Source organism: Leptonychotes weddellii, chromosome 6 (assembly GCF_054177405.1).
Source record: "Leptonychotes weddellii isolate Sample4059 chromosome 6, ASM5417740v2, whole genome shotgun sequence".
Lineage (NCBI taxonomy): Eukaryota > Metazoa > Chordata > Mammalia > Carnivora > Phocidae > Leptonychotes > Leptonychotes weddellii.
In genome coordinates, this window is record NC_138374.1 from 2381300 (window position 1) to 2399353 (window position 18054).

The following is an 18054-nucleotide window of genomic DNA, read 5'->3' on the forward strand; positions in this document are numbered from 1 at the left end:
TATATGTGTTTGTTTCTGGCTCTCTGTTCTGCCCCACGGGTCTCCATGTCTGTCTGTATGCCGGGGCATACTTTCTTGGTGCCTGTGGCTTTGTAATGTATTTCGAAGTCAGAAAGTGGGATGCCTTCAATGGGCACGTGAGAAGGTGCTGCACATCACTCATCATCAGGGAAATGCAAACCCAAACCACGATGAGATCTCACCTCACGCCTGCTGGGATGGCCGTTCATAAAACAACAGAAGACAATGGGTGCTGGTGAGGATATGGAGCCACCCGGAGCCTTCGTGGACTGTGGCTGGGGACGCGAACGTGTGGCTGCTGTGGAGAACAGTACAGAGGGTTCTCAAAAAGTTAAAAATAGAGCTGCCACATGACCTGACAGCTCCACTTCTGGGTATATGCCCGAAAGAGTTGAAAGTGGGATCCAAAGTGATATTTGCACTCTCACATTCATAGCAGTATGACTCACAAGACGTGGAAACAGTCCTAATGTCCATCAACAGATACATGGATAGAGAAAATGTGGTCCATACACACAGTGGAATATTATTCAGCCTTAAAAAAGAAGGAGATCCTGCATTATCTGACAACTGGGAAGAAGCTGGAAGACATTATGCTGAGTGAAACGAGCCAGTCACCGAGGGACGAATACTGCACGATTCCACTTAAGGGAAGCGTCTACAATAGACTCCGGGAAGCAAACGGTAAAATGGTGCTTGGACATGAGGAGCTGTTGCTCAGCGTGTTCAGCTCCAGCTGCGCAAGACGGATACACTGGGGAGCTCTGCTCCCAATGGCGTACCTATAGCCAATAATACGTGTTGCACACTTAGACATCTGAAAGGCTACAGCTCATGTTAAGTATTCTTACCACAATAAAAATTTAACCCCCCCACCAAAACAAAAAACGGACCGGTCACTGCAGCAGCACTCTGGAGAGAGGGTTGTGCTCGCTCTCTCCGTCTTTCCCTTTAGATCCAGACACTGCTGCTGCCCCGGGAGGGTCCTCTGTTCCGTGGTCACCGCTGGAGGGTGTTCTCCCACTCCCCGGGGCCAGCAGCTTCTCCCTGAGGTTAGGGCAGCACCCTAACGACAGAAGAGGGGGAGACTTCTCACAAAGACCCTTTGTCTCCCCAGATGGTTCCACTTACAGTGCGGTTTCACTGGCATCCTGGGTAATTGATAGATGCACTGGAGACCTGTGGTCCCAGAGTTCAGGCTGCAGAGAAGCCCACGTTGGCTGCTGCCCCATCTAGACTGTAGAGTCCCGCAGCTGGCCGTGTGTTCCCTCAATCCTCACATCCCACAGCAAAGTCCTGACACGAGTGGAAAGGCTCCCACCAGGCCCCAGCGGGCTCCGGGCCTCATTCTAGAAAACACCTCCCTGGACATAGAGGCTAGACCCGGAAGATCTGACTCAGTGTCCCCGAAAACCCCAAGAATGGCAGTTGTGGCCTCCACAGCCTCCAGATGTCCCACAGCAGCCAAGCAGTGTTTACAAGCTATCTTGGTCTGCACCAGTCCAAGAACCTTTGGGTCTTAACAAGAAGGGACATTTTGAAGCAATTCGATACCAGATGTGGTATTCGGATATGGTGGCAAATGTTTATTACACAAATGATCTCCACCAATATCTGACTGGCATTTTAGCAAACATGCTTGGAAAATGTTCTTAGGACATGTATTCTTTCCTCAAAATTAGTGCAAGAATTGTCAAACACTCCACTGATACTTAATTTATCTATGAGGCTGTTGGGACTCCTCTGATCCTCAGGTGTCCTAAACTCCTACTTCAATCCTGTATTCTAGTAGGAATACTCGTAATATGGGAATAGGCGGTGGTATCTAGGATTACACCGGCCTGATGAGACCGTGCAGACCGGAGGCCAGGCCTGGGGCTCGGGCGCTTAGTCGCTTCCTCTGGGGCATTTTCTCCTTCCACTGCCTGTCCTGGGGAAGCCCTGGATGTCAGCGGGCTGTGGCTAGTACTCCTGCCTCCCGCCGGGGCTCAGACCCAATGACTGACCTGTGTGGGGTCCACAGACCCCTGCTCCCTCACCGTCAGGTGCTCAGACTGCAGAGTAGGTGCCCGAGCTCTGGGTGGGATCAGGCCCCGACCTCTTCTGCTGCTTTGCCCCGGCTTCTCCCATCTTGCCCCTACTCCCACAGGTTTCTCCCAAGGGGCCTGTCCACGCTCCCTGACACAAGTGCCCCTGCCTTGGGCTCCTTCCTAGTGGACCTGGCCGGACGTCAGGACAGAGCAAGTTCTGGAGGGTGGGAAGGATGCTGTCGGCCGGGCAGCGAGAGGGTGGACAGCAGGGGACAAGCGCTTGTGATTAAAGGAACCTCAGCTGCTGCTGTCATGATTAACTTAATTTAAAAATCTAACACAAATGTAACCCAGTGCTGACACTTAATTCTGGTGAGAACGTGCATGTGTGTGATGCACTGTATTTTCCTTTTGTCTTTTTGTATTTCTTAAGATGTTCTTTCACAAATTAACTTTGAATAAGGAGCACATTGGCTTCGTAGTACAACCCAAGGTCTGCAATGAGAGCTGCGCCTGGCTCTGTCCATGCAAGTCCTAGATGCTTTGCACGGAGCAGCTCAGGAAGTCCCCGCACAGTCCCCTGAGGCAGGAAGGGTCATCCGCTCTGGAGACAAGGAGGCCAGGTGTCTGGCTGAGGCCGCGGCGCAGGTCGGTGCTGAGGGCAGGGCTTGCCCCCTGGCTGAGGGGCTCCGAAGCTCCTGTTCACACAGTTTTGCTTGCCGCATGCTCCCTGTATTGAAAACAGTCTCTTAGAGTAATTTTTAAAATGGAATCTGAGTGCTAACTCATGTTTCTTTGGTAGCTTATTTGAACTTAATTCAGATGTCCCCTATGTTATTTGAGGTAGAAAATGTCATGTGTTGATTTTCAAGTTTCTTTAAAACATGTTACAAAGCTTTACTAGGATTGCATTTTTCTTTTCCATAGTTTGCCTTTATTTTGTGGGTGAACTGACTTTTATGTTTCGACGATGATGACAAGGTCACCATGCTGCTGCCCCCATATCCAGTCACACTGACTCAGCCATCTGCCTAGGACGGCCCCCACCCCGTCTACACAGGTCCTCCTCCCAGACACCCGGAGGGGGTGCTGCTGGTAGCTCTGTTAACCTCCTATGGGCCTGAGGCAGGTGCTCTCATCCATTTTGGAGATGAGGAGGTGGGTCGTAAAACCGAATGGTGTAGCTGAGCGAGGTTTGCACTGGGCTTGAAGGGGAGGCAGGGAGGGTGCCAGGGCTGGGAAGAGCTCCCTGGCGCCCACACAGGTTTGGGGCGCATCTGCAGGGTCAGTTTGAAATGATTTTAATGACCTTTGAAAGCTTCAGGAGCTCCGGCCACCATGACTCCTGCCATGTGCTTGGCCAGTCGGGCTCTGTGAGGTGTGTGAGGGTCCTGAGGAGGTGGGAGCACCACTGAGCGTCCCCTTCCTGCTCCTGGGCCCTGCGACCACAGATTCCAGAGGTCCGTCTTTCCCAGCTCAGAGTCCACCACCCACCACCTGGTTCTGAACCGCCCTGAGTGTCTCCTCTGTCTTGATGACTCTCTCCTGGGTGAGAGCTTCGTGTGCAGGCTGAGAAAGCACAGAACGCCTACCATGAGATTTGAACTCACCCCTAATTTTATCACCGATAGTCCCTAAGTGTTGCTATGTTTGTCTCTTTCTCAGCTTTGGTCCTGAGCAAAGTCCTCAAAGTCTAAAAACCCAGACTCATCCCAGCCGAGGGAATGATCTCCCTCCCAGAATTGGAAATGGCATGTACTGCATGTGGCCTGAGGAAGACTTGTCACTCTGGCAGCAAAAACCCCAAACAAACAAGGCCGACTGCTAAGTCAGAAACTGTCTTGGGGGCGCCTGGGTGGCTCAGCTGGCTGAGCACCCGACTCTTGGTTTCAGTTCAGGTCATGATCTTGGGGTCATGGGATTGGGCCCTGCATTGGGCTCTGCTGGGAGTCCTCCTGAGATGCTCTCTCGCCCTCTGCCCCTTCCCTGCTCATGTTTGCCCTCTCTCTCTCTCTCTCTCTCAAATGAATGGATAAATCTTAAAAAAAAAAAAAAGAAAGAAAGAAAAAAGAAACTGTCTTTGGCCGCAGCGTGAGCCGGGATGCCTCTGCAGGTTCCCTGCCCAGACCCGCCTGCGTGACAGTGGGGTGCCTGAGCATCTTCCAGGAGCTGGGGAATAGCAGCTCCCTGGGCAGGGCCCCTGACCCCAATGTGGGGAGATCTGGACCTGCCCACTGTGTTGCACACCAAGCTCGGGGAGTCACTGCCCGGCCTGGAGGGCACGCTCAGCACAAGGGAAAGAAGCAAGCAGCAAAGACAGAACACAGTGTGGAGGAAAGGGAGCTCCCACCCACTGGGCTTCCTGCCCCACTGGCCACTGGCGGGTGGGGCCAGGGCAGGAGCACAGCCATTCCAGCCCTGACCTAGCCCCATTGTCCTACGGCGTTGAGACAAATCATGTTGCACTGGAGGGGAGGACCAGAAAGCTAGCCACCAGCCTTGAGCACAAACTCCTCTGGGCTTCTAAGGCAACAAGAAGGATGGTCTGATGTATATCCCCATGGTCGGGAGGAAGGAAGCGCGCTTGTTCTTTAGGAAAAACTGCCTTATTTCCCTGGAGCTAAATCAGAAAAAATACTTCCAGTGGATCTTTATGTAAATTACATTGATGGGGGTTGGGGAACATCCCTGACTTGGGGCACCAGAGGCCAAGGCCAGGGTGTTGTAATATGAATGCATGAAGGTATGTCTCCAGGAGCCAGGTTGATGTGGCCACCGTGTCAGCGATCTCAGCTGATGCAGGGACAGGAGTTAGAGAAAGTGGGTCTCTCTCTCTCTCCATTCCCTTTGTCCTCCCCCAGCTTTGTGGGGATCTGCTGGCTTTGCAGTGGGGGTGCCTGGCTGTTTGGGTTGCTCATTGAGGGAAGATCAAGGTCCTCGAGAAAGACTACAGGTTACAGAGCTGTGGGCCCTGCTGGGGCACTAAGGCAGTCTTTGGAAGGGCTGGGCTCCTGGAGGCTGGGTCTCCCCCATGCCTGGCTGCTTCCCCATCATGCACCCAGGCCCTTCATGCCTTGACAGACCCTCAGATGTCCTGAGCCGACACTCGGGATGAGCAAGAGCCGACTGCCTTTATTCCATATGCAATAGTAATGATGCTAACAAAATAGCAGTAGTGAGCTCTTAGGTGCAAGCAGGACTTCTCTGGCACATCGCCTTGATGGCTCCTGATCCCCACGATGACACCACGGGCCCATCCCAGCCTTGTCCCCACTTTACAGATGAGAACAGCAAGCCAGAGAAGCTGCGGGATGCACGCACTGGCTGTTCCCGGCGCCCACCTGGATCTCAGCCGGAGTCTGGGCCGACTTCAGAGGCGCGTGGCGACAAGCCAAGTGGCCATCCTCTGTGCAGGCACCTGGGTAAGGACGCGCGGGCCTTTCCTTGTGATCAGAAAGCTGTAGTGCCTGTTGTTTAGAATGCAGAGCGTTAAGGTGTACAGACACACAGCTGAGCGGGGTCTCACATGGCCCTCCTCCCCCTGCCCTTGCAAAGGGAAGGGGACGCCCCCTGGGAGATGGAACTGCCTCAGGGAGACCTTAGGTCCCAGGCAGTGCACCTCAGGGCCATTGTTTCAAGCTCACGAGAGGGGCTGGAGCAGGTGGGGCCTGGCGCCTCCAGAAACACGGTCGGTCCCCGGCATGGGGGGCTGGCAGCGGGCACCACCCGTGGCTCACACGGAGATGGCAGCTGTACATATTTAAAAGGAGCATGGCCGGCTTCCTAGCTGAAGGATGTTTCCCCGGAGGGACCACCACCATTTGATCTATTTTTGATTAAAATGTAAAAATTAAAAATTAAATCAAATGGTAGTAGAACTCCTTGGGGAAAACACACTTCGGTTATGAAGTATTCCCCACAGTAACCTTGAGACTCTTACAGCAGCATTGTCTCATCCGTAGGTGGTCTTTTTATGACACACATAATTAAAATGAATTGCAGTGAGAACCACCAAATGCCTCCTTCAGAGGTGTGGACTGTGGGCTGGAGCTTCTGGAACAGGTCCTGGTCGGGGAGGCACCAGGCGGAGGGGACAGATGGGGCTGCCCAGCCAGGACGGGACCCTTCCCCCTGCCCGTCCCCAGTGCCGCCTCATCCCGCCCACATTGGCCAAGGATCTCACCTGCTTCTCCTGCCCAAACAGCCGATGCGCATTTCGAGTCATGTCACCCAAGTAGGTGCAACTGGATTTCCTAGGAAAATGTGTTTGCAGAATCCAATCTGCAGCTTATTTGTATCAGGCTACTTTGTCAGTCTGCCTTGGAAATGGGAAAGCACCTTTGAGAGGTAGAGGGTGGCCGCCTTGAATTTGCATTCCCGACCCCGCGGCTGACGGATACGCGGCACTCTGGTTTGAAGGGATGTGACCTTCTGAGGTCGTGACTTCATCTCCATTAGCGTGGGGTGTGACTGGACATGCCGTGGCTGCCTAATGACAATTTCTGGTCTGCATTCATTTTTTGAAACCTCTGCTTCGGATGAAAATGCCACAGAATAACAGCATTTCCTCCCTAAAGATCTTTTTTTTTTTTTAAGATTTTATTTATTTATTTGACAGAGAGACAGCCAGAGAGGGAACACAAGCAGGGGGAGCGGGGGAGGGAGAAGCAGGCTTCCCACGGAGCAGGGAGCCCGACGCGGGACTCGATCCCAGGACCCCGGGATCATGACCTGAGCCGAAGGCAGCCGCTTAATGACTGAGCCACCCAGGCGCCCCTAAAGGTCTTAAGCTTTAGACAGCTACCAGCGACGCTGTGCCATGGTTTCTAGGCAAACAAACATGCAAGGGTGCCAGGCCCAGAGGTGCCGATCCAGGGTCGGAGGCACAGGGCCTGTGCCGGCCCCATCTCAGAGCACACTCAGGTGGGGCCCCCACCTTTCTGATTACCTGCTGGTGTCAGCCTGCCAATATGTGACACATGGTGATTTTCCTTTCTGTTCTCAAAAGTTGTGGCAGCCAGTGACAGGCGTAGTGATTTGGGATGGAAGTGCTCTGATGAGCATGCAGCACAAGCCCCGGGCAGGACAGAAGAAGCCCACCTCAGAACCTGCCCTGCTGGGGAGCACCTTCAGGGTCCCCAGTGGCCAGGCCTGGCCCGAGGATCAAGCTGGTCCCTGCCCTCCAGGGAAACCCAACTCCCTGGGTCAGGTCCAAAACTTTCTTCAAGGGTGGGTATTATTCACCTCCACGGGCCCGTGGGCCCTGGCCGTGGCTCTGTGGGAGCCATCATCACAGCGGGTGTGACCATCTCCCACCAAGCTCAAGGTCCTGAGGGGAGAGAGCTGCAGGTAAGAGCTGGGTGCCTGGAGTCTGCAGGCTGAGAGGTGCCGCTCACGGGAGGCCCTGGGAGCTCTGCCCCTCACATGGCTGATGTGCCGTTGGGTGCTACGGACTGCGAGGGCCCGCTGGGTTGGGTGCCTGTGAGCCCCAACCCTCAGAGTTTCAAATCTATCATGTGCAAACTAAAAAACTGCCCACCATCTACAAGCTGCAAGCAGGTCCTCCTTGCAGGAGGCTGAGCTCTGCACTGCCCTGGGGTGTCAGTCCTTCCTTTTGGTTTAAGCAGTGGGTGGACAGATGGCCTGGTTATGAAGAGGCAGGGCTCAAGCAGCTCGTAGTTCAGAGGCAAGGAGATGCAGGGTCTTCTGGAAGATCACAAGTCTCAGCTGCTCAGGGACCCAGAAAGCAAAGGGCAACACAGGGGCAGGGGGCTTTCTCCCACATGCACATGGGACCCAGCACATGTTATAAACGACATCTTTTTAAAAATCTGTTTTCCAGTGGTATTTCCCATGGCTGGTATTTGGGAGGAGTTTTAGATCTTTATAGATGTGTTTGATCTGGCCGGCTGGTACACCTTCTTACTCATTTTTAATACTTTCTTTTTTTTTAAGATTTAAAAAAAATTTTTTTTAAATTTTTTATTCATTTGACACACAGAGACACGGCGAGAGAGGGAAAACAAGCAGGGGGAATGGGAGAGGGAGAAGCAGGCTTCCCATTGAGCAGGGAGCCCGATGCAGGGCCTCTGGGATCATGACCTGAGCCGAAGGCAGACGTTTAACAACTGAGCCACCCAGGCGCCCCCCGTTTTTAATATTTTAACAAATTAATTCTCCTGGATTTTCTAAGAATACCAACATGTTTATAATGATAACTGATTTTGGTTTTAAGTGTATTGGCCCCTCAACTCCCTTGTTTATTTATTTTTATTTTTTACTATTGGCAGGTGCTTTCAAAAACTTCGTGTTGTGGGAGATTCAAACCTGCTTACATGTAGAACCGGAGACTGGGCTCCCCTGTGCATCATCCAGCTTCATCAAGTGCTGACTCAGCCCGTCTTGCTGCTTCTCTTTCCGCGAGGACTTCTGTCCTGGGGTAGATGAAGCAAAACCAAGGCATTGTTTTATGTCATCCTAAAGACTCCAGCATGTATCTTTAGCAGGTGAGGATATCTTGGTCACACTTTTAACTTCCCTACATCTCACAAAACAGTGACTCCCTCGTATCATCTGACACCATTCACACTCACTTTTCCTCCAGGTGATGAGGTCTGCCCTCCTTCCTTCCTAGACCTTCTTCTGTGGCTGGTTTCCTGCCTGTCACACCAGTTAGATGTAGGCTTTCTACATCTGGTTGGAGTGATGAAGATGCGTGTGCCTCTGAGTAGTTATGGGTCTGAGAAGGCAGGAGCAGATACAGAACAGAGTGGATTTCAGGCTTTCGGGGTGAGGGGGCAGCACAGCTACGGGGAGAGCGGAGGGGCTGGCGCTGAAGGAGTCTCCGTGCTGAGGGGCTGGTTTGGGCGGCTTGGGCAGCTCCAAGGAGAAGCGCCAAGAGGCTCCAAGGCTTCAGCCTGAAACACCACAGCCCTGAGACACACAGGGCCAAGACTGTTCTAGAAAACGGAGAGTAAAGGGCGCCTGGGTGGCTCAGTTGGTTAAGCGACTGCCTTCGGCTCAGGTCATGATCCTGGAGTCCCAGGATCGAGTCCCGCATCGGGCTCCCTGTTTGGCGGGGAGTCTGCTTCTCCCTCTGCCCCTCCTCCCTCTCATGCTATCCTTCTCTCTCCCTCTCAATAAATAAAATCTTTTAAAAAATAAATAAATAGGGCGCCTGGGTGGCTCAGTTGGTTAAGCGGCTGCCTTCGGCTCAGGTCATGATCCTGGAGTCCCGGGATCGAGTCCCGCATCGGGCTCCCTGCTCGGCGGGGGGTCTGCTTCTCCCTCTGATCCTCCCCCATCTCATGCTCTCTCTAGCTCATTCTCTCTCAAATAAATGAATAAAATCTTTAAAAAAAAAAAAAAAAGAAAGAAAACGGAGAGTAAAATGGATCACAGAGTTGCTTCTGAAAAAATGAGCTGAAGAAAGCACTTACCCATTTATAAACTCTTCTAAGAATGTAGATTCAATCCAAGTAGCAGAGTTTTTGTTTTCTAATATATTTCCTTGGTCAGTTAACGTAGTTCCATCCAGACTGCTCTGAGTGGCTAACACTTGCAGAATGATCTTTCCATCGACCTGGCGACCATGCAGTGTCTGACTTAGCACAAACCCTGGTCCGGCCCTGAAACCCAGACAGTGCTCTGTCTCATGTCTTCCCCCACCCCACCCCCTACCCGGATGCCCACAACACTCTGCCTGGTGGGGTGTGTGTGTGTGTGTATGTGTGTGTGTGTATGCATGTGAGTGTGTATCAGCGCAGATCTGGCTCATCATTTTAAGAGGAACAATAATTCTCATAGCCAGTATACTATTGAGAGACACTGAGGTTGCTTTTGAATTTTGCCTATGGCAAAAATGCTAAAATTCATAGGCTAGAGTATGCAAATCTAATCTAGATAGTTTACTATAAAATTAGCAAGAATTTTTTAAAAGCATAATACTTAGTGCTGGTGAAGATGTGGAAAAGGCACTCAGTCACTCTTGGTAGCTGTAAACGGTGTTACGATAATTTTGGATGACAATTTGGCAAATTCTATTAATATGTAAAATGCTCCTGCTCTTTGGTTAATTTGTGGCTTTCCTGGGAAGTGAGTCTATGTATAGATTTGTGCCCAAAGGTGCCTTTTGAGCCTTGCTCCCCAGACCTCCGAAAGGACCTCCTGAGCCCAGACCCCGTATGTGGAAACTTTGGCGTCCCGAGAGGCTTCAGCATGTGGAACCGTGTGTGCTCGGAGGTGAGAGCATCGGCATGTAGGGGTTTGCTGCTTCGCTTTCTGTCTCCAGCACAGCTTCTCCCGGACAAGACATCAGCTCAGGAGCGCTGTCTCTTTCCAAGTGAAACCGGTGTCGCAGACTACCCTTCAGGGGTCAGAAGGAGGTGAAGCCATTCGGGACCGTGCAGCACCTCCTGCCCACCTCAGAGGTCTGGGGGTGGCCATGGGGTCCTCACCAAGGCTTAGCATCCTTTTGTATGTTGGCTCCTGCCCAGGAGTGTTCCCCTGAGTAAGGGGGCCTGCGCAGCTCCCCAAAGCCCTCCTAGCCCTCAGTGCCCCCCAAACGCTGGGCCTCCTGCTTCACCACAGTAGCCTCTACATTCTGTTCCTTTGAGTAAGGTGCAGGGTGGGGCGGGGCAGGGGAGAATCACCAGAGGCTTTTATTGCTGTCTTACTTCTCTTTGGAAGAGTAAGAATTTTAAGAATTTGACACCACTACTTGGTGTCCGTGAACCAAATGACCCACTGCCTCAGCTGCTTTGCCAAAGGAGGCTTGACATGGCCTTCACCTTGGAGAGAGTCAAATATTCACACGTGCCTTGCACGGCAGACAAGCAGATGTTAGGATGCAGTTATGGGAGTTCTGTGGGCTGCTTGGCAAGCCGCTGGCTGGCACAGGGGCATCTCTAGCCCAATAGGGAGTGGGGTCTGGGGCCCCTGACCCCAGGCCTGCTGATGCTGCTGGCAGCCAGATTTCCCAGCATTCCCTTAAAGAGGTGGCACCCAGGCTCAGACTGCTCCAACCGCAGCTCCTGGCGTCCCCACGGATACATCCACTCTCATAATCGTCCCAGGAGAAGGGAGAGGGGCAGAGGATGGGGGTTCCTTCCTGGAGCACCCTCACAGCCTACCATTGGCTTTGGAGCCAGCGTCCCCCAGCAGGCCAGTTTCTTATCCCAAACCCCGTGCCCTCGATGCTGTGCACTTTGCCACATCTGTCACTGGATCATGCCATTAGCTCTCTGGGAACAGCAATTCATGGTCATCCCAAGTGCCTGTACCCAAACAAAATAGTGTATGAGAAGCCATGAGGTTTCTTAGAGGTAAAGAGGCATCCTTATCATCCGCGGTTTACGAATGAGACAACAGGCCCAGGTTGTAAGCTGCCTTGAGGGCTCAGCCATATGGGACAGAGCAGCACTGGTCAGGGCTTCTGTCTCCATTCCTGGCTACTAGGTGACTGACTCTCCCAATCTGTCTGTGACTGAGGGTCTCCCGGGACACATGGTTTTCGGTGCTAACATGGGGACATTCTAGGCAAACTGGCGGCAGTTACTCACTGTGCCCAGCCTCTCCCAGGCTTCTCCTGGGTCCTCCCTGCCAGCTGGGACCCTGTCTCCGAGCTCAGAACCCCGCGGTTCATGGCTTCTTCCAGGTTGCCTCACCTGCCTCCTCCCCCTATGGAGGCCTATCACGGGAGAGCACACACAGTTGATGCTCAGTGGTTGTGTCCCAAGGAGCACTGAATGGGTGGCGGGCAGGGCCTGCAGATGATAGTCAGGAGGGCAGCCTAGTGCCAACCTCGTGAACTGGGCAGTCTGAGGCCAGGGCGGGGGGCAGGGAGGGACTGGGGCTGCGGCTGGGCACCCTCTAGGCCCTGGACCTCGCCCATACCTCCCGACTGCCCTGGCTGGTCTTTGTATCCCATCATTTAAATTGAACAAATGCTAATTAAGAAAATAATCCCCCCCGAATCATTTTCCTCCCAGCCTACATGCCTGTGTCCAGAGGCCAAGTCTGGAGGAAATGTTAACACAGGCTAATGAAGACCTTGACTGTGACTCAAAGGACTACCCTGCTGGGGCAGAATCCTGGGCAGGAGATGGCAGCCAGCAGATGCATGCTCCTGACTGACTTAGAACAGAAGTGGGGGCCTGTGGCGAAAGTCGAGGGGCCGGGGATCTTTCCTAGACCTGTTATTCTCTAGTGAATGTATTTCTCTTCCCGTGACCACATGCAACTGAGGATTTATCCGCAATCAACAAATGAGAAGTTCTGAGCCAGAAACCCGAGTCCATGCTGGTCCTCCACCTGGGGTGCTCCCGCCACCCGCTGGCCCAGACATCTGGGGACCCATGCCGTCCTGCTCTGCCCATACCTGCTGGAAGCCAGGATCGCATGTTTCTCCCTGTCACCAAAGAATTAAAGACAACATCTCGGGTAGGAAGCTATTGTGGAGGATGGAAGTTTCTGGCCAGGCAAATAAATTGGATTTAAGTATATTACAGTCATAATCTTTTTCTGCCTCTCTCCAGACGGTCTCTGTACATGGAGAAATGAGAATGTATTCTCAGACAAAGCGTGACCTGAGGGAGAAGCCTGCCGGAATCTGGATTTTCAATAACATAAGACAATAAAGCTTAGACTTCTAACCTGCTGCAATATGGTCAGAGTATAAAGAGCTTAGCTCCTAATAAAAGGGCAGGGCTTCCGCTCATATCTGAAGATCCGGACCCCCCAGAAGGACACTTCATAAAGATCGTAACGGGTTAGCCTGGATCACACAGACACGAGGCCTTGTTGACCGATTGTCTGACAGTTGTCACCTATGGATCTGATATTAATAAGTCCCGTGTTGATTTCCTCAGGGTATTTTTGTCCCTGTAATTGCACATCTTCCTGTTGTGACCCTACACTGGGTGGCATGTTGCATGCACGTTGCACCCTTTTTCTGGGGTTTGCCCACCGTGATATGGCACCTCCCTGAGTGGGGGGATGAACTGGCAGCAGCTGGACAGTGGCAAGGGCAAGCTCGTAGAACACAGGACAGAGCCACCTGAGCCACCTGCTTCTCCCTGGGAGCTCGAGTACTCTGACACCTTCCACAGGAGGAGAGCGGGTGAAATTCGGTATCGTCAGCCATCCTTCTGTGAATTTGTTTGCCTCTCAGAGACTTTGCCAGGGGATTAATGGGTTGCCAGGTGGTTCCCCTGACAGCGTAATTGAGGCAAAGTATGAATCTACTGCATGAATATAATTGCGTGAATGAAGCTGAGGGACAGTAGTGGAGCTTGGTTAAAAGTCTCTGACACATAAAATGCCACTGAGCCAGCAACAGAGAAGTGGAGAATTGGACCAGCCAGCAGCCCCTCTGGCTATGCGTCCTCTCCCATGGTGCTGATGGCATTGCCCTGACTCCTGCCCCCTTCTGTTTCCACCCAGACTTTCTGGTGGCCCCAAGACAGGTCCATGCCACGCTCTGCAGTATCACCTGCACTTTAAAATGACATTGAGGCCAAGTATTCCAGAGCATTTCAATTCTGTTCACTCCAGGTGCTGCTTTATTCCCGTGGCTGCACCTCAGAAGAGCCCACCCCTCTCATGTGGGACACATCTCTGCAGAAGTTTTCATTTCTGGGGTGTACCCAGTGGGGAGAGGCAAGTGTGGGATGCTGGGTGCTCCAGGACAGGACTGTAGACTCTGCTAGGCTCCTTCCTTCTCTGGGAACCCTGCCCTGGTCCATGTGGAGAAGGACGACAAAGGAAAGCACCTACTGAGGTAAGGCATGTACCTGTGTGCAGCCATGCCATACTTTGGGAACTCAGAACACCTTCTGTAGTGATTTACACCAATCAGGGAGCCATGTCTGTTTCTCCCTTTGATTGTTAAATCAAAGACCATTGAAAATGTGGCATATTCACAGCAACACACAGCCATGGGGAAGCTGATGATGAGAAAGGGGCCACCCCTCAGGTAAAGTGCTGGATAGGGTGTCAGAGGGGCTTGGAGAGGAAACTGCCCACCTCAGGGCCAGGCTCTTGGGGCTGCCGGGAGCTGGTGCTGAGCCACAGACCAGGCCCACAAAAACCATCTGGTGCCCTCATCCAGTATGGGAACTGCCCCTACAGATGCTTATGGTCCTGTGACAGGAGGTCCCGGGGTCTGTGGGTGGTGCCCATGACCTATTGATCTTGGAAGACCAGAGCCCAAGACCCAAAGTGGGTTCCTGGTCAGACAGGCCTGATGTTGGAGGTTGGTATCAGACATGCTGCTCACTAGCTCCATGACTGTATCTTCCTGACCTCAGGTTTCTCATCAGAATATGATAATGACATGGGTGCCATTGAGTTTATCAACTGAATTAATCACAGCCTTTTAAGAGAGCTTGTTTGGAGGTTCTAGCAGGGGAGCGCAGCTACTCGTATACCCTTGACCGAAGAACGGTCCTCCTCTATCGGGGAAGGTCGTCCTCTTCGACCGAGCACGCAGCTTCGGGAGGGACGCACATGGAGTGGTGAGGGAGGAAGGGGACACCCGCCTAGCCAGCCAGATCAGCCGAATCAACCCTGGCGATCAATGGGGTGACAGATGTCGCAGCCAGATCGCCCTCACATCCAATCACAGCCTTTTAAGAGAGGGTGGTCCTCAGCTTTTACAGGGCATTGTTACAGGATTAATTGTTTTCCTCCCAAATTCATATGTTGGAGTCCTAACCTCCGGTACCTCTGAATATGACTATATTTGGAGATAGAGTCTTTAAAGGTAATTAAGGTTAAATGAGGTCATAGGGTGGGCCCTAATCCAATGTAACTGTTGTCCTTATAAGAATAGGAGGAGATCAGGACACGGGCACAGAGGGAAAACTGTGAAGAGACAGGGAAATAATGGCCATCTACATACCAAGGAGAGAGGCCTTAGGAGAAACCAAATGTACTGACACCTTGATTTTGGACTTCTACAGTCCACAACTGTGAGAAAATAGATTTCTGTTGTTTAAGCTACATAGTATGTGGTATTTTGTTATTGTATCCCGGGCAAACTGATGAAGACAGGTTTGCTCACAGCTGCCTCTGCCCTTAGCCCAGAGAGAGTTGGCCTTTTATTCCTGCTCAGAGGCCTCTGAGCTTTGTGACAGGTGGGCAAAATACTGGTGTGTTAGAAACAAGCATAAGGGAAACTCCTATGGACCTAGCCCTCTTGTAAATAAAATCTACAAACTGTGGGCCAAAACAAACAACCAAACAAAAAACAGCTCTACCCAAGTCTCTGGTCAGCCCCTAAACTACACATGCTTTTAGGCAGATTCAGAGCAGTTAAAATAAAAGCAGATCTGAACTATGATTTGACCTGACATGAAAGAGAGTTTGCAGTTTAAGTTTGGTCAAAACAAAAACAAAAAAATCAACGTTCTCTGGAGGATGAAAACAGCTTACTAAAACAAAAAATCAACATTCTCTAGAGGATTAAAACAGCCCAGAATCTCTGCACCATAACATTCCCAATACACAACATTCCAGGATACAATCTAAACTTGCTTAAAAATGTGATCCAGACTCAAGAGAAAAGTCAGTCAACTGAGAACAATCCTAGATGGTCTCAAGATGTTGGAATTAAGAAGACAAGGATTTTTAAGGAGCTATTATAATTGTATTAGATGAAATAAAATATGCTGGCAGTGAAAGAAGAGAGAAGAAATCTCAGCTAAGAAATAGAAATTATGAGAAAAATCAAATAGAAATTGTAGAACTGAAAAAATGTAATCGCTAAAACTAAAAATTCAGTGGATTGGCTTATTACTAGAATGGAGACCACAGATGAAAGAGTCAGCAGACTTGAATATAAAAAGTATCAATGCCCAATCTGAAGAAGAGAGAGAAAATAGATTGGAAATAATGAACAGAGTGTCAGGAAAACTATCTGAAGGTCTAATATATGTGCAATTTGCGTCCCAAGTGAAGCAACAGAGAATGTAGCAGAAAAAGTAAAGATATAGAGGCCAAGAAATTTCCTAAATTTGGTGAACACATAAATTTGAGTTTCAAAAGCTCAGTGAACCCTAAGCAGGATAAATATATATAAAACCACATCTAAGCCTCCTAATCAAACTGCTGAAAATCCAAAGAAAGAGAAAACCTTTAAGGCAGTCAGAAAAAACTATACACATTGTACCTGGAGGAAGATGATTTGGAAATACGGCAGACTTCTCGTCCAAAACTATGGAGGCCAAAAGGCAGTGGAACAACATCTCCAAAATGCTTACAGAAAAACCTGCCCACCTAGGATTCTATAATCAGGGACAGTATCCTTCAAAAATGAAAATATTTTCAGATTAAAGAACACATAGAAAATGTGTTGCTATTCCTGAGAAATGCTAAAAGAAGTACTTGAAGGGAGGTGATAACAGTTGGAAATTCAGTTTTTAAGGGATTAGTGAAGAGTATCAAAACTGGGAAATATGTGAATAAACATAAAAGACTTCAAAAATCTTAATTTCTTTAAAATACATAAGGCTGTTTAAAACAAAAAGTCACAACATTGTCTTCTGGAGTTTATTATGTATGTGGATATCATACCCATGGCAACTATAGCATGAAGGACTGGGGAGCAAATGGACCTATACAGTCATAAGTTTTCTACATTTTACATATGATGGAACAGTATCAACTCTAAGTAGATTGAAAAGCTAAAGTCGTATATTATGGATATTTTAATCCCTAAGCAACCACTAATAGTGTAATGTAAAGAGATATAGCTAAAACACAGTAGATTAATTAAAATGGAATTTTAAACAATATTCAAATAATCCAGAAGAAAGAAAATGAGGAACAGAGGAACATGAAACAGAGGGAACAAACAGAAAACAAATAATAAATTAGCATACCTAAATCCAACCATATCACAAATTACATTAAATATTAGTGAACTGAGTATGCCACTTACAAGGCACAGATTGTCAGAATGGATTTTGAAAAGCAAAACCCACATCTTATACTCATTAGGAGGCTACAGTAAGAAAAAGAACAGAAAATAACATGTGTTGGCAAAGGTGTGGAGAAATCAGAACACTTTGCACACTATTAGTGGGAATATAAAATAGTACAGCTGGTATATAAGCCAGTACGGCAATTCCTCAAAAATTAAAAAATAAAATTACCATATGATCCAGCAATTCCATTTCTGAGAACATACCCAAAAGAAAAAGCAAGCAAAAAGAAAGCACGGACATGAAGAGACATTTGTACATACATCTGTTCATTAAAGGACTATTCACAGTAGCCAAAACATGGCAGCAACCCAGATGTCCATCTGTGGATGAACAGATACAGAAAATGTGGTAAATCCATACAATGGAATATTATCCTTAAAAGGAAGGAAATTCTGAAGCAGGCTACAATATGTATGAACCTCAAAGACATCACGCCAAGTGAAGTAAGCCAGCCAGTCACAAAAGACAAATACTTGATGATTCCACTTATGTGAGTTACCTAGAATAGTCAAACTCATATAGAGATGAAAGTAAAATGGTAGTTTCAAGGGGTTGGAAGTAGTGGTGGGAGTGGAGAAATAGGAGTTGTGTAGTGGGTATAGAATTTCAGTTTTGCAAGATGAAAACATTCTGGAGATTGGTTGCAGAACAATGCGGATATATTTAGCACTACTGAACTGTATACTTAAAAATGGTAATTTACACTTAAAGATGGTCATGGTACATTTAAGATGGTAAATTTTATGTTACGTGTATTTTACCACAATTAAAAATAAAAATTAAAAATAGCAAGACCCAGCTGAAGTAGTTATTTTAAATATATTACTTTAAAATCGTTATTTTAAATATGAAAACCCAGATAGGCTGAGCATAAATACATGGAAAAAAGGTATATCATGCAACCAGTAAGCATAAGAACACTGGAATGGCTACATTAATATCAGACAAAATAGACCTCCAGACAGAGAGCATTAAGAGATAAAGAGGGACATTTCATAGTGATAAAAGGGTCAATT

General features: G+C 49.4%; 1 long non-coding RNA gene across 2 annotated transcripts; it reads left to right on the forward strand.

Moving 5' to 3' along the window:
- Positions 1–5295: 5295 nt before the first annotated feature.
- Positions 5296–14430, forward strand: LOC145722104 (uncharacterized). 2 transcript variants are annotated; one of them, XR_014146125.1, is made up of 5 exons: positions 5296–5473; positions 8342–8557; positions 10176–12491; positions 12587–13180; positions 13605–14430. It is a non-coding gene; the product is annotated as an uncharacterized LOC145722104 (long non-coding RNA). The 2 variants fall into 2 exon arrangements; XR_014146124.1 differs by having other exon boundaries at positions 5297–5473; positions 12587–14430.
- Positions 14431–18054: the final 3624 nt, after the last annotated feature.